The 12,859-nt window shown below is 45.1% G+C and overlaps 1 long non-coding RNA gene and 1 pseudogene across 1 annotated transcript; one reads left to right on the plus strand and one right to left on the minus strand.

Moving 5' to 3' along the window:
- The first annotated feature begins 1,742 nt into the window (after positions 1-1,742).
- Positions 1,743-3,032, plus strand: LOC120665280. The gene is made up of 2 exons (XR_005671134.1): positions 1,743-1,989; positions 2,642-3,032. It is a non-coding gene; the product is annotated as an uncharacterized LOC120665280 (long non-coding RNA).
- A 4,461-nt stretch (positions 3,033-7,493) lies between these two features.
- On the minus strand, positions 7,494-10,553 carry LOC120695044 (annotated as a pseudogene).
- Between the last annotated feature and the right edge of the window lie 2,306 nt (positions 10,554-12,859).

Raw genomic sequence — 12,859 nt, forward strand, 5'->3', positions numbered from 1 at the left:
CATGGGGAGTCCGCCCGGGCAGGCGGCCCATGTGCTGGACGACCTCAAGCTGCATTTGGGCAGCACAGAGGAGCCACCAAACTTCGCCGCAGCAGAACAGGAGGCATGCTGGTGGGAGGCGATGCTGGAAGAGATGGCAGCGGTGGAGGAGAACCGCACGTGGGAGCTGGTGGATCCGCCGGCCGGTTGCCGGCCAATTGGGCTCAAGTGGGTGTTCAAGGTGAAGCGGAACGAGCGCGGCGAGGTGGTGCGGCACAAGGCGCGGCTCGTTGCCAAGGGATTCATACAGCGCGAGCGCATCGACTTCGAGGAAGTCTTTGCGCCGGTGGCGCGCATGGAGTTCGTGCGCTTAGTGTTGGCGCTGGCGGCGGTGAGGTGCTGGAAGGTCTATCACCTGGACGTGAAATCGGCATTCCTCAACGGAGAGCTCGCCGAGGAGGTGTACGTGCAGCAGCCGCTAGGATTTGTCATCGCCGGCAAGGAGCACAGGGTGCTCCGCCTGCACAAGACCCTGTATGGGCTGCGTCAGGCATCGCGCGCGTGGAACATCAAGCTCGACGCCAGCCTCGCGTCGCTCGGCTTCACCAAGTGCGCCACCGAGCACGCCCTCTACACACGGCGGTCGAAGGGAGGCCTGGTGATCATCGGCGTGTACGTCGACGACCTCATCATCACCGGAGCTGAGCAGCGGGACATCGACGCGTTCAAGGAGAAGATGAAGTCGATGTTCCGCATGTCAGACCTCGGCCTGCTCACTTACTACCTCGGCATTGAGGTGGAGCAGGGGAGGGACGTCATCACGCTCCGCCAGAGCTCCTATGCTGGGAAGCTGCTGAAGCGGAGTGGGATGGGCGAGTGCAGGGCGTGCCAGACGCCCATGGAGGAGAAGGTGAAGCTGTCAAAGGACAGCACTGCCCCCTTGGTGGACGCCAGGAGCTACCGGAGCATCGTCGGCGCACTGCGTTACCTCACGCACACGCGGCCAGACATTGGGTTCGCCGTGGGGTACGTGAGCCGGTTCATGGTGGAGCCGCGGGAGGATCACCTCGCCGCGGTCAAGCATCTGCTCCGTTATGTGGCAGGGACGCGCGACTACGGGCTCGACTACCCAAGGAGGAGCAGAGGAGAGCTGGAGGTGATTGGGTTCAGCGACAGCGACATGGCGGGCGACGTTGATGGACGAAGGAGCACGACTGGTGTGCTCTTCTTCCTTGGAGCGTGCCCGATCTCCTGGCAATCAATGAAACAGAAGGTCGTCGCGCTGAGTACTTGCGAGGCAGAGTACATTGCGGCGGCGACGGCATGTTGCCAGGGAGTTTGGCTGGGGCGGCTGCTGGCAGAGCTCACTGGAGAAGAAGCTCGGGCACCCGTCCTGATGGTGGACAACCAGTCCGCCATCGCCTTAGCAAAGAACCACGTCCACCACGACCGGAGCAAGCACATCGACACCAAGTATCACTTCATCCGTGATTGCATCAATGGTGGACAGATCAGGCTCGAGTATGTCGAGACAGCTCGACAGCTCGGGGACATCCTCACCAAGCCACTTGGGCGCATTCGACTCACAGAGTTGAGGACCAAGATTGGAATTGAGGAGATCAAGCAAGAGCAGTGCAATTAGGGGAAGAATTGTTAGATAATTACCCATACTCTAGCTTGTCTAGGTTCTACACTGCTAGGGGCTCTAGCTCCTCCTCAGTCAAGCCTGCCATTCAATGTTGGTACTATAGCTGCAAGTTGCAGCAAAGTAACAGTAGAAGTAGTGGTAGTAGAGGCTGCACTACACTGTGGGAGCCATACCTTGTAAATGCTTTCTTTGACTGATTGTCTATAAAAGAAAAGAGCAGCTGCAGCTCACTGATTAAGCAGCTCCACTTCGTGTGCTCTTCCTGAGTCCTTCTTCCTCTCATTTTCTTCCTCCACCTGCAACCAAGAGGGTGTTGTGTGTGTGAGGGAGTGCCAACACCTACATGAGCTTCTACATTCCAGGTACCACTTTTCTTGGTTTGTGATTTCCCAAATTTTAGAACTTGGAAATTAGCAGTTAGTGACATGAAAATCTGGGCAGTATCACCGGAGTGTATACGTTCACCGAGTCTATAAAAGTATGATAGATGTATAACTCTGCTACTTTTGCCTTTTATCTTGGATACGAACCATTCTTGACACTAGCTACACTTGCCTAGGAACTTATTCATCTATTATACATCCTATGGTAGACATGATGGTGGTGTCTTCACCAATTTAGGCTGAAAATACCTAGTAAAGTGAAGCCATTAATTAATTTGCCCTCCAGATGCCTGCTTGTGCCTGTGCTGCTTATTGCTGTACATTTATTACCTTTGATCAAGTTACATTACTTAAAAATATGGAAGACACGGATGATGATACATGTGTTAATAATATTTAATAAACAGATATTTTCCTCAGGAGGTTTGAGTTTATCTTTCTCTGAAGGATTTGTGCAAGTTTAGCTGTTAACAGGTGGAGCAGTCGGTAATTAATGGTGCTTAGTTATTACCTGTTTAGTAGAGACTTGTAGGAACATGTGTTTGGTTGGTGAGTAACAAAGTGTTTGCTGGTGGCATATCAGTCCCACAATCAGAAGATCTTATTGTCGATGTTTATGTTTTTTCTGCAGCACTGGGATCGGTTGCTGCAGTTGAGGGGCCAGGAACTGTTGCTTCAATTGCATGAAGTAAAAAAAAAAATCAGAGCTGCGGAGGCAACTGGGCAACAGGGCAAGTCCTTCACAATTAAGAATAAAGTGTGGCTACATGCTGGGTGAAAATGGGAATTCATGTCGAGTGAGAAGGGTGCAAGAAATTCCCGTACCGTCAGGAGCCATCTTCCTATTTATGATATTGTTTATGACCATTTCCGGTTTTAAGAAAAACATAGAACTTGTCATTTTCAATTGTTTGGCAATCAAATTGTAACTTCCATTTAATAGTTCTAGTTGTAATTTGAAGAGTCTTGAATTTGTATCTCTACGCTTGTTTGGTTTTAGTGGATCTTGAATGTAATTTGAAGAGTCTTGAAATTTCTATAGTCCTAGTTGTCTACATGTTGGAAAGAATAGTTCAGGGCTTGAGGCCAGAGTCTTCATCTGTTTCTGTTTGCTAGGTTTCTCACATGTGAACAACTCGATCTGCCATGTATATGAGATCTGAAGCACCAGGACGAATTGAGTCCCTGCAGTAAGAACATCTGTCTGAACGAAATGCTGAATGCTGATTTGCAGAGTCGCACATCACCAGTGGGGCATGGGGAACTGTTTTATCAACGTGTGGTCAAACGAAATCTTCTAATGCGAAATCTTCAAACTCCAGAGTGAGGATGCATGTGGAGTTTCGACCCATTCAGTTACAGCAATCGAAATCTTTAGGCTGAGCCGCCAAGGCAGTAGCAGAGAAGAGTTGGTGATGCTGGTCCTACGATAATCCTACGGCGACGCACGGCTCATTGGAAACTTGAACAAATTGTCTGTTCTATAGCTGATCATTGGAAACTTGAACAAATTGTCTGTTCTATAGCTGATCATGTAACCTTTTTCGCATTGTCCCAGCACTAACTTTTGCCACTCAACCATCAGGATCAGCTCAATGACTTGTATCTTCCCTGTGACCATCTGTAATTCATACCGTCATGGATCACGATGAATTTGTGAAATCTATAGTTCCTTCCAAAGAGTGCACGCAACCATCTTAACCTGAGTATGCTAGAGCAGTAAATGCAGAGTTATGCTGGCCAAGAAACTGTAAAGATCTCTGGGCAGCAAGGCAACACTAGCCATCCAACACTAGCCATCCAGCAAGGCAACACTAACCATCTATCAGTACGAGTTTACTGTTGATCTTAAAAGTTCCAGGAAAAGCAAAAGTTTATACACCAGCACAGCCTCCAACAGATCGATCTCTGAACCACTACGGCCAACAGCAGCTCTTGCTGGTCACTTTTCAGCAGAAAAACATCACTTCCTTCACGTTGGCCTTGACCTGATGGTGGAGGCTCCTGCTAGCTCCTCCATCGGCGCCCTCTGCATGCTCATCGTAGTACCTCGAGCGGAACGCCGCCAGGTGAGCGTAGTAGGCCGGCGGAACTGCACGGAGAGAGTTGGAATAAATTTTCTAGTGGCAAATAAGAAACTCCAAGATCATCAATGTGGACATGAATACAGACAGAAACATGAGAGGAAAACTAGTTTCTCTCACACTGTCTCTCACACTGTCACTCCAAGATAGTGAACATACTATGCCAAGGTCAGTCTCGCACAACCACTCAATTGTCCCTACAAAATCACACGACAATATAAACTAACCATGAAGCCAAGCTAAAGTGCTAATGGAAAAATGGATTTGCATGCAAAATGTTGTAAAATGTTATCCAGACACTTGTTACACAGAAAATGCAAATTACTTACACATATAGAAGACAAAAATAACTTGCCATATGTGTGCTACACAAAAAAAACAACAACATATTTTTTTACTGCTCCACTTTTTTCCACACAATTCTTTTTTCCACTAACCATTGAGCATTTTCTGCAAACATAAAGTGAAAAGTTGGCAGCCCTCACTTCGGCCATATTAACATGCCGTGGAAAATATTACCGTTGTGGCACTGGACATAGCGTATCAATTGTCAATTAATATATATATGCCAGTCATTCCCAGGTGGATCATTTACGGATTGAGAATTGACTAAATCTTAGAGATCTAGTCATCGAATACCTTCCAACAAAATGAGATTCGAAATATGAAAATATGCAACTCTAGGAACCAGAGCTTGCAAGAAAACCATCAGATCAGGAAATATAATTCTCCAACATATAGAATCATCACTCATGGAACTAATTAAGAAAATGAAATTAAAAGACAACAATCAAACTCAGAATGTTGTATAACAGATACCATAGGTGGAGGCAACACACGCGCTTGCACATTGGTCATCTGATTGGTATTCCAAACACCTGTGCCGGTCTATCAGCTGCATAGTTGTTGTGGCCAACCATCTAAACAAGGTAAACAAAAATTTTAGAAGTCATAACACTTAATTTGCTAATCCAAAACATCAGAAAAGACATTAGATCAAGAAAATGAAAAGGAGTTAATTTAAGAAATAAAAACTACACTATACACATTTAAATGTGTGGTACACTTGCTTACAACAATTACTTACACATGCTTATTAAATTTGCAGTTTTTGGATACATATGTGAGGATACCATATTGCTTTTTGATATTTACGAAACAGATTGGGGAGTTTTTAACTTCATATATTCCAAAAGGAATTCTAGAAATTTTAACCCGTAATAAAAGCAAAGAATAAAAACCCAGAACTGAAATCAAATTTGTCAGGCTATCGGTTCACTAGTTTCCCGGTCCAACCAGTGGCTCACTAGTCGAACTAGCGGTTCGTTATTTATTAATATAATATAAATTTCTCATGATTTGTATGGAAAATATGCAAATTTCTATCATATATGTAATAAAATTTGCCCAAACATAGCACATATAGCATAATATATTAGATAACATGGTAATACGACAATAGTATATTGTCCAAAGTTCAAACCTAGTGTCAAAACATTGAATTAATCACTGGTTCACCGCTTCAATGAGAAACCGGCTGGTTCAACCGATTCACATCGGTTGAATTGCAAGACCGATCTGAACCAAGTCTGTTGGGTCACCGGTTTAGTGTTTTTTTCCCAGTCCAACTAGTGACCAGTTCATTTTGTTGTTTTATGAATAAAAGCCGTGACAAAGCCAAGTGGAATGGACACATACCTGAATGATGCTTTTCTCCCTCTCCTGGGGACGTTTACAGGTTGCCTTCAGTATGCTGGCTACCTGTACATCACTGAGCTTCCTAGCATACTTCAGTCCTTCAATAATTTGGCACACCTTCAAACTACTATACATATACTTAGCATGGTGCATCAGGTGTTGCGCAGCACAAATGATGCTAATGTTACCTCCATAGGTAAATATATCGGCTTAGAATTATTGCCAGACTGCAGGCAGGGCCAAGCAGTGTATTGCAGCCAGTGCTTAAGAAAAAGAGCCCTTTTACCATGCTTGGAAATACTTTCCAATACTTCCTAATGCCTCCCAATACTTCAGCAAAATAATTTTTTATTGATTTTATTCTTCAAAGGGCATTGTTGTCATTGCACATCATCAAATAACAGAGGGCACCATCGCCCAGTCGGCCAGAGGCCTCCGCCGCCCCTCCCTGACACCGCGCCGCGCGCCGCCCTGACCACGGCGCTCGCCCAAACGCCGACGCCCCTCCCGGGACTATCGGCACGCGCCGCCCTTACCAGAGCTCGCCCCAACGCCGACGCCCCTCCCTGGACGTTCGCCCCGCGCAGCCCTGTGACGGGCTCTCGCCCCGCCATCGCCGCCGCCGCGAAGTGATATTCCTGTGTCGTAATTATATGTTTGTACCTATTGTGCAGGCCACACTTAATTACAGCCAGGATGTGGTAGCCCTGCTTCATTCTGAGATCATTATACTCCAGTTCATTAGTTAGTGTTGCTTGGAGCAGTTTAAGATCATGTAGTAGTTCCTTGCAAATATATGTTTATGTAGTTCACATGATGATTACAAATAGCTCTTGTAAAGTATGGGAAGGACTTTTCTGATTGCATCCATCCTCATTCTGTTCACTGTCATTTAAACAGATTTTTTTTTTCATTTGGTTGGACTCTTTACCTACTTAATTGTTTCCACAAATATTCTATTAACTGCACGTGTCTTTTAACCATGAGACAATATAAAGCATGTTGGCTTGCCCATCCATGAACCCCATTGTGACAGCTTCTTTTGTTTTGCAGGGTAGAAACTAGAAAGCAGTGTTCATCTTGTTGCTATATTTAGACGTGGACACCATAGCAAGTTTATATGAGACCTCAGACTCTGCCACAATCAATCTTTTGTAGTTGAGATAGCCTGTACATTCTTGTCATAATTTAAATGAGCTTCTGTAGTTTATTACTCTCTCTTTTTTAGTGGTCTTGTGCAGCTGCTATGCCGCAATTCTAATGTGAAGTTGTTAGGCATCTCATGTATTTTGTGTGTTCATGTTCGGATGAAATGATATAGAAAGTTCAGTGTTGCACGTGCGAATGGTGCTGATGTGAAAAAACGAGGTAATGTTAACTACTGTTGAGAGTAGCAGCTGCCACAAATTATGTAATACTCTGTTACCATGCTGTATGGGATGCCTTTGGAAGAGCAGCCAACGAAGCGACCATTACCGTCTGCTGACATTTTTTCTCTAGCTTACACACTGCAAGACGAGTGCCAATTTATAAGGTCGATAACAAGTGTTAGTTTGAACAAATAAATTGTGGTGAAGTCTATAATTATGGAAATATTAGAGATGAATGTAGCATTGTTATGACTTATGACATTTTTATGACGGCAACCATATGAATGACTTAACACCATCTAGAACTAACACGTAACCACTGACAAAGAACTGATGACACCTGATGAACCCTCGCATGTTACATCAGATATTCAGATTCAACGATGCCATAGAAGGTATATGCCATACTATACAAGCAAGCCACCCTAAGAACAAACAGCTCGTCAACCAACAGCAGCAGTTAATCCAATATCACTATCAACAGTAATATGGGAAAAGGTAATCTAAACAAATTGCCTTTCTTCTTTTTTTTGTACAAACTTTTCATAATTCTAATTTCTTCCTATAAGAGGTTCCAGCGCTGCCTCTGGCAAATGTCTGCTGCCTCCATTTGCCTGCTCCCAGGTACTTCTCGTCTCCCAGAACGATTTCAGAAGCTCATCGTAGTCCGGGGTCCGCAGCTCCTCTATCGACTCCACACTTGGCAGGTCGATCTGCCTTCTCCTCGGTGTCGAACACAACGGCTCATCCACCTGTCATTTTTCAAGGTACAGTGGCAATTTCATCAGTTGGAGCACATGCATTTTCTTAACTACCTGTTGCTTTTCAAGATTGCTCACCAGATAATGCCGCACTGACCATTCTACAAGCACTTCGGCCAAGCAAGACCTTCCACTATCAACTGCAGTGGTGGCCTCAGTGTAATTTTTCTCGGTTTCTTCCATGTAGAAGCCCCACTTTTCCCGCACTGATGAGGTGAAGTCCTAGGACATCGAAATTTCTTTCTGCAGGTGACTTGTCCTTTTTACAGCACTCTCTCGAAGGGTACTTACGGCTGTTTGGACCTGCAATGCATGCCCATGATTAACAGTCTGTAGCAGTGGTGTGATAGTTCAGGATATCCATCCATCAGAACACTACTTCTTTTCATGCACATCAAACACTACATTGTGTTAATCACATGGGCACAAAACAAGGGAAGCAATGGATAATCCTCACCAGATGCTTCTTCCGTGCATTGGAACTTGCAAGCATCTCCGCCACCTTCTCTAGAAGCTGTTTTCTTCATTAGCAGCACACTCCTGTAAAAAAGAATAAAATTATATCATGCTGCAAAATCATATCCTCCGATGAACTGCTTACGGTCAGCGTAATTATCACCACAAATTTCTTTTCAAGGTCAACTAGTTGTTGATCTTGCACACTTTGTGTGTCTTCCAAAATATTGGTGAGCTTAGATGCATGAACATCTAGCGAGTGGGAGAAACCAACAGTGATCTTAGAGATGGACCGTGATGCCTCCACAGCTCTCAGGTGTCCATGTGCCCAAAAACAGAAGTTATAACAGAAAGTGGCTTAGGAGAACAGCAAATGATTCTGTGCTTCCACAAGATACAGACCTCCCTCTGCTTATTTGCAAAATGGGCCAGTCTTTCTTCTTGTTTCGCTAGGCCGCACTAAAGCTCATTTAACAAGCTATCTGCTTCTGAAGCAATTCCTCCGAAACACTGTAAACAGGAAACCATATGACTGAGACTAGAAAGGTACCTGAGTCTTTCCAAGTTTTTCACCCAACTCTGCACTGATCAGCTTCAGGTACGAACACGAGTTCATGAACTGAGTTTACGCTCTTAATTTGGAAGCCATAAAGTCATCTCGTGCTACTGCATTCCATATCCTGAAGGTGGAGAATACAATTGCCATTGATCGTTAGCAATTCCATAAGAATACTTTTAGATGGAGGGCCAGGGATGTCAATGTTCAGTCTAGGCAGAGTTAATAAGAAGAAAATATGTGTGGTAAGAGAACTCACGAGCACGACGCGTGCGGCGTCGGAGGTAACGGGCGGCCTGGCGAACGCCGCGGGATCGGAGGAGAGGACGGCGGCGAGCACGGCGCGGCCGGGGTCGGAGGAGAGGTCGGCGGCGAGCACGGCGCGGCCGGGGTCGGAGGAGAGGTCGGCGGCGAGCACGGCGCGGTCGGGGTCGGAGGAGAGGTCGGTGTCTAGGAGCTTGAAGAGGAAGGGGATGGAGAGGGGGGAGGATGAGGCGGCGGCGTGGGCGCAGAGCAAATGGAGCCGGACGGCGACGGTGGCCTGCAGGGCGTCTCGGCGTCAATCGGCGCCTCCCTGGTCGAACGGAACCCTAACGAGCTAGATGAATATAATCATCTTTTCCTTTTCTTTAGAATAAATGAATAATTCATCTAACTAGAAATTACTATGCTACCCTTAATTGAAAAAAATAACTACGGAAAAAGGAATCCCCATGAATTTCTAATCCATTTAATTTTAGATGTATTGGGAGGTGTTACGGGACTTATGGCCCACCGACCATAGACACAACTAACGCCTCCCAATGCCTCATCATTGACGCCTCCCAATACCTTCCGTTATATAGGCCCACAAATGATAGACACATGAAATGCCTCCCAACGCCTCTCCAAGTATTGTAAAATTTCTATAAGAAAATACTATACCGAATAGGCATCGAGAGAAGAGATATGACAAATGGGGCACCTCAGCTGTGCCAGTGGGACAGAAGTAATCCCAATATCTTGTAGATGCTCCCTTTGCCCTGCTGGTGTGTAGTCTCCACACGAACTCCGTGCAGGGCTTTCTTAATCTGAAAAATAATTAGAAATAGATCAGTTAGTGACTGTAAACTGTATGCAACAACCTTTGTTGACAAATAATACCTTCAAACGATCCCTGTCCGAGAAAGGCTGCAAAGGGTTTGTCACCCGCAGAAACTCCGCAACAAATTGTATCACAGGGACAGATTTATAAAATGATGAGCAAATGTCTGAAAAATATAAGTATGATCAAGAGGTTAAAGAACAGAAAACAAATGCATAAGAACATTCCTATGAACAAAAAAAATGAAGACCCATCTGTAAGACTGTAACCTACAGTGTTGAAGGGGAAAACTCAATTTTTGAACTGATGAAAATGTATGCTATGTTGGCACTCTCTCACACACACAACACCCTCTTACTTGCAGGGGGAGGAAGAAGATGAGAAGAAGGACTCAGGAAGAGCACACGAAGTGAGGCTGCTTAAGACTCTGAGCTGCAGCTGCTCTCCTCTTTATAGACACACCGGTCAAAGTGAGAATTTACAAAGCATTACTCTACATTACAATGCAGCCATGACTATTACATGTACAGCCATCTACGGCTACCATGCTGCATCTTGCAGCGGCTACTATGCACAACAGTCCTTTGCCGCCCAAGAGTAAATGGTAGGCTTGATTGAGTACAAGCTAGTGCTACTACTACTAGGCATGGAAAAAGCAAGCATGAGCATGAGTAATTATCTATCAATTCTTCCCCTAATTGCACTGTTCTTGCTTGATCTTCTCAACTCCAAGCATGCCTCTGATGAAACCAGTCTGACCGGTCAGTGGCGATCGGTCTGACCGGTGCAGGCTGCCGCCTCTGACCTGATTGGTTGGATCTCAATCGGTCATGCACTGGTCGTGCAACCTTGCCGAACACAGGCCTTCTGTGATCCTCCTCCCAGTGGTGAGATGGTGGGTATAGCATCAGATAACAATACATCCAAATTCTTTCATGCCCCCATGTAGGACAAGAAAAACCCGATGCCGATGACACCCATGGCGTGGTAGTACACATCTTCTGAGGAGGGAACGCTGTAGTGCTGTCACCCCTACGCTTGCTGGATTCTCCCATAGGATAAGAACGCTTTCCTTGACGCGGAGGTGAACTTGGTTCTTTTTTTAGTGGCCGATCTTTTGGAGCGGCATTTGTGTACTTGTTCAGTAGCTGAGCAAAGGTGAGCTTCTGCTTTGTAAAACTCCCCTGCACCTTTAACTCATTAACCTTCCGAGTACCTCCTTCCGGGCGCTTAGACTTGAAAGTTCTGGGCCGGCCTTTTGTCTGACCGGTCTGACCGGTTGAGGCGACCGGTCTGACCGTTCGTGCCTGGGCAACAAGCCGACTCGTGTCTCGTGAGGAACTCTCTTGCCCCCTGGGCCTTGAAGTTTTGATAGTGATCTTCAATGACTCCTTTCCATCAGGAGTTTTCTCCATCGTCACTTCCCTAACCTAAATCTTGTCATTGATATTTTTCGGCCTTGGCTCACCAATGATAACATTTTTTCCTTTTGCTCCGTCGGCTTGTTCCGGCCAAATGAGTACCTTGACATTATCCAAATCAATCGTATGGACAGGGAATGACGCCTTGTCATCTTTTACCTCATGCATTACCAATCGTCCTTCATTAACGGCTGATTGGATTTTTCGACGAAAGATATTGCAATCATTAGTTGCATGACAAAAAGTATTATGCCACTTGCAATATGCATGCCGCTTCAGCTCCTCAAGCGGCGGTATGACATAAGACAACTTGATGTTTCCGCTTCTAAACAATTCATCAAATATACGATCACACTTAGAAACATCAAAAGTGAAACGAGCTTGTTCTTGCCGATTCTTTGGAATCGGCTTAAGCGATGAACAAGAACATGGCTTAGCATCTGATGGCCATATGAATTCAGCAACATAAGTTTCCTTTTTCTCATCGTCCGAATCAGATTTACAATCGACATGTATGGACCGATGAGTATTATGGGCATCTTTTGCGCTCTGGAGTCTAAATTTTAAACCCAAAACTTTCATGTGCAAATAATTAACAGTGTAGTACTCAAAGCCTTCGAGTTCTTTTTTCAAATAAGAACGCAAACCATCAAAAGCCAAATCAGTCAATTCCTTTTCAGAAACTGTTAAATTGAAATATCGGTTGTTTATATCTTTAAACCTTCGGAAGTAATCCGAAGCAGGCTCATCTTGGCCTTGCCTAACCGATGCCAAATCCGACAGTTTAGGTTCATTCTGCCCATTATAAAAACGATCATGAAACTTACGTTCCAACTGATTCCAAGATTGAATAGAATTCGGGGCCAATGAAGAAAACCAAGAAAAAGAGGTTCCAGTCAAAGATAATGAAAACAAGCGAATGCGCAAAGCCTCATGGAAACCAGCTTTTCCCAGTTGTAAGATATATTGGTCAATGTGCTCCCAAGGTGCTCTATTATCATCACCACTAAATTTCACAAAATCAGGAACGCACCAACCAGCAGGAAAAGAAACTAAATCAAATTCAGCATGATATGGCTTTTGATATAATATAGAATTACATATATCCACACCGAATTTAGTTTTCAGAGCACTAGCCGGATCCTCTTTTAACCTAGCGGGATCGGCTTTGCATCTACCACTCGTGGATGCTTGTGCTACAGAAGTAAGACGATGTTCTATAGGATTATCTTGTACCATCATTTGAACCGAACTTATCGGTGCATGCCCCATAGAATTTTCATGTACATTAACAAAAATCGGTTCATGTGGAGAACCAGATTCTTGTGAAGGAGAAGGCTGCACACAATTTGTCATCTCATTGGTTCGGCTAAGGATTGCCGAGCAAAGAGTAGACGTGTTCGGTGTAGATGTTACTGG

Source organism: Panicum virgatum, chromosome 2K, assembly GCF_016808335.1.
Source record: "Panicum virgatum strain AP13 chromosome 2K, P.virgatum_v5, whole genome shotgun sequence".
NCBI classification, from domain to species: domain Eukaryota; kingdom Viridiplantae; phylum Streptophyta; class Magnoliopsida; order Poales; family Poaceae; genus Panicum; species Panicum virgatum.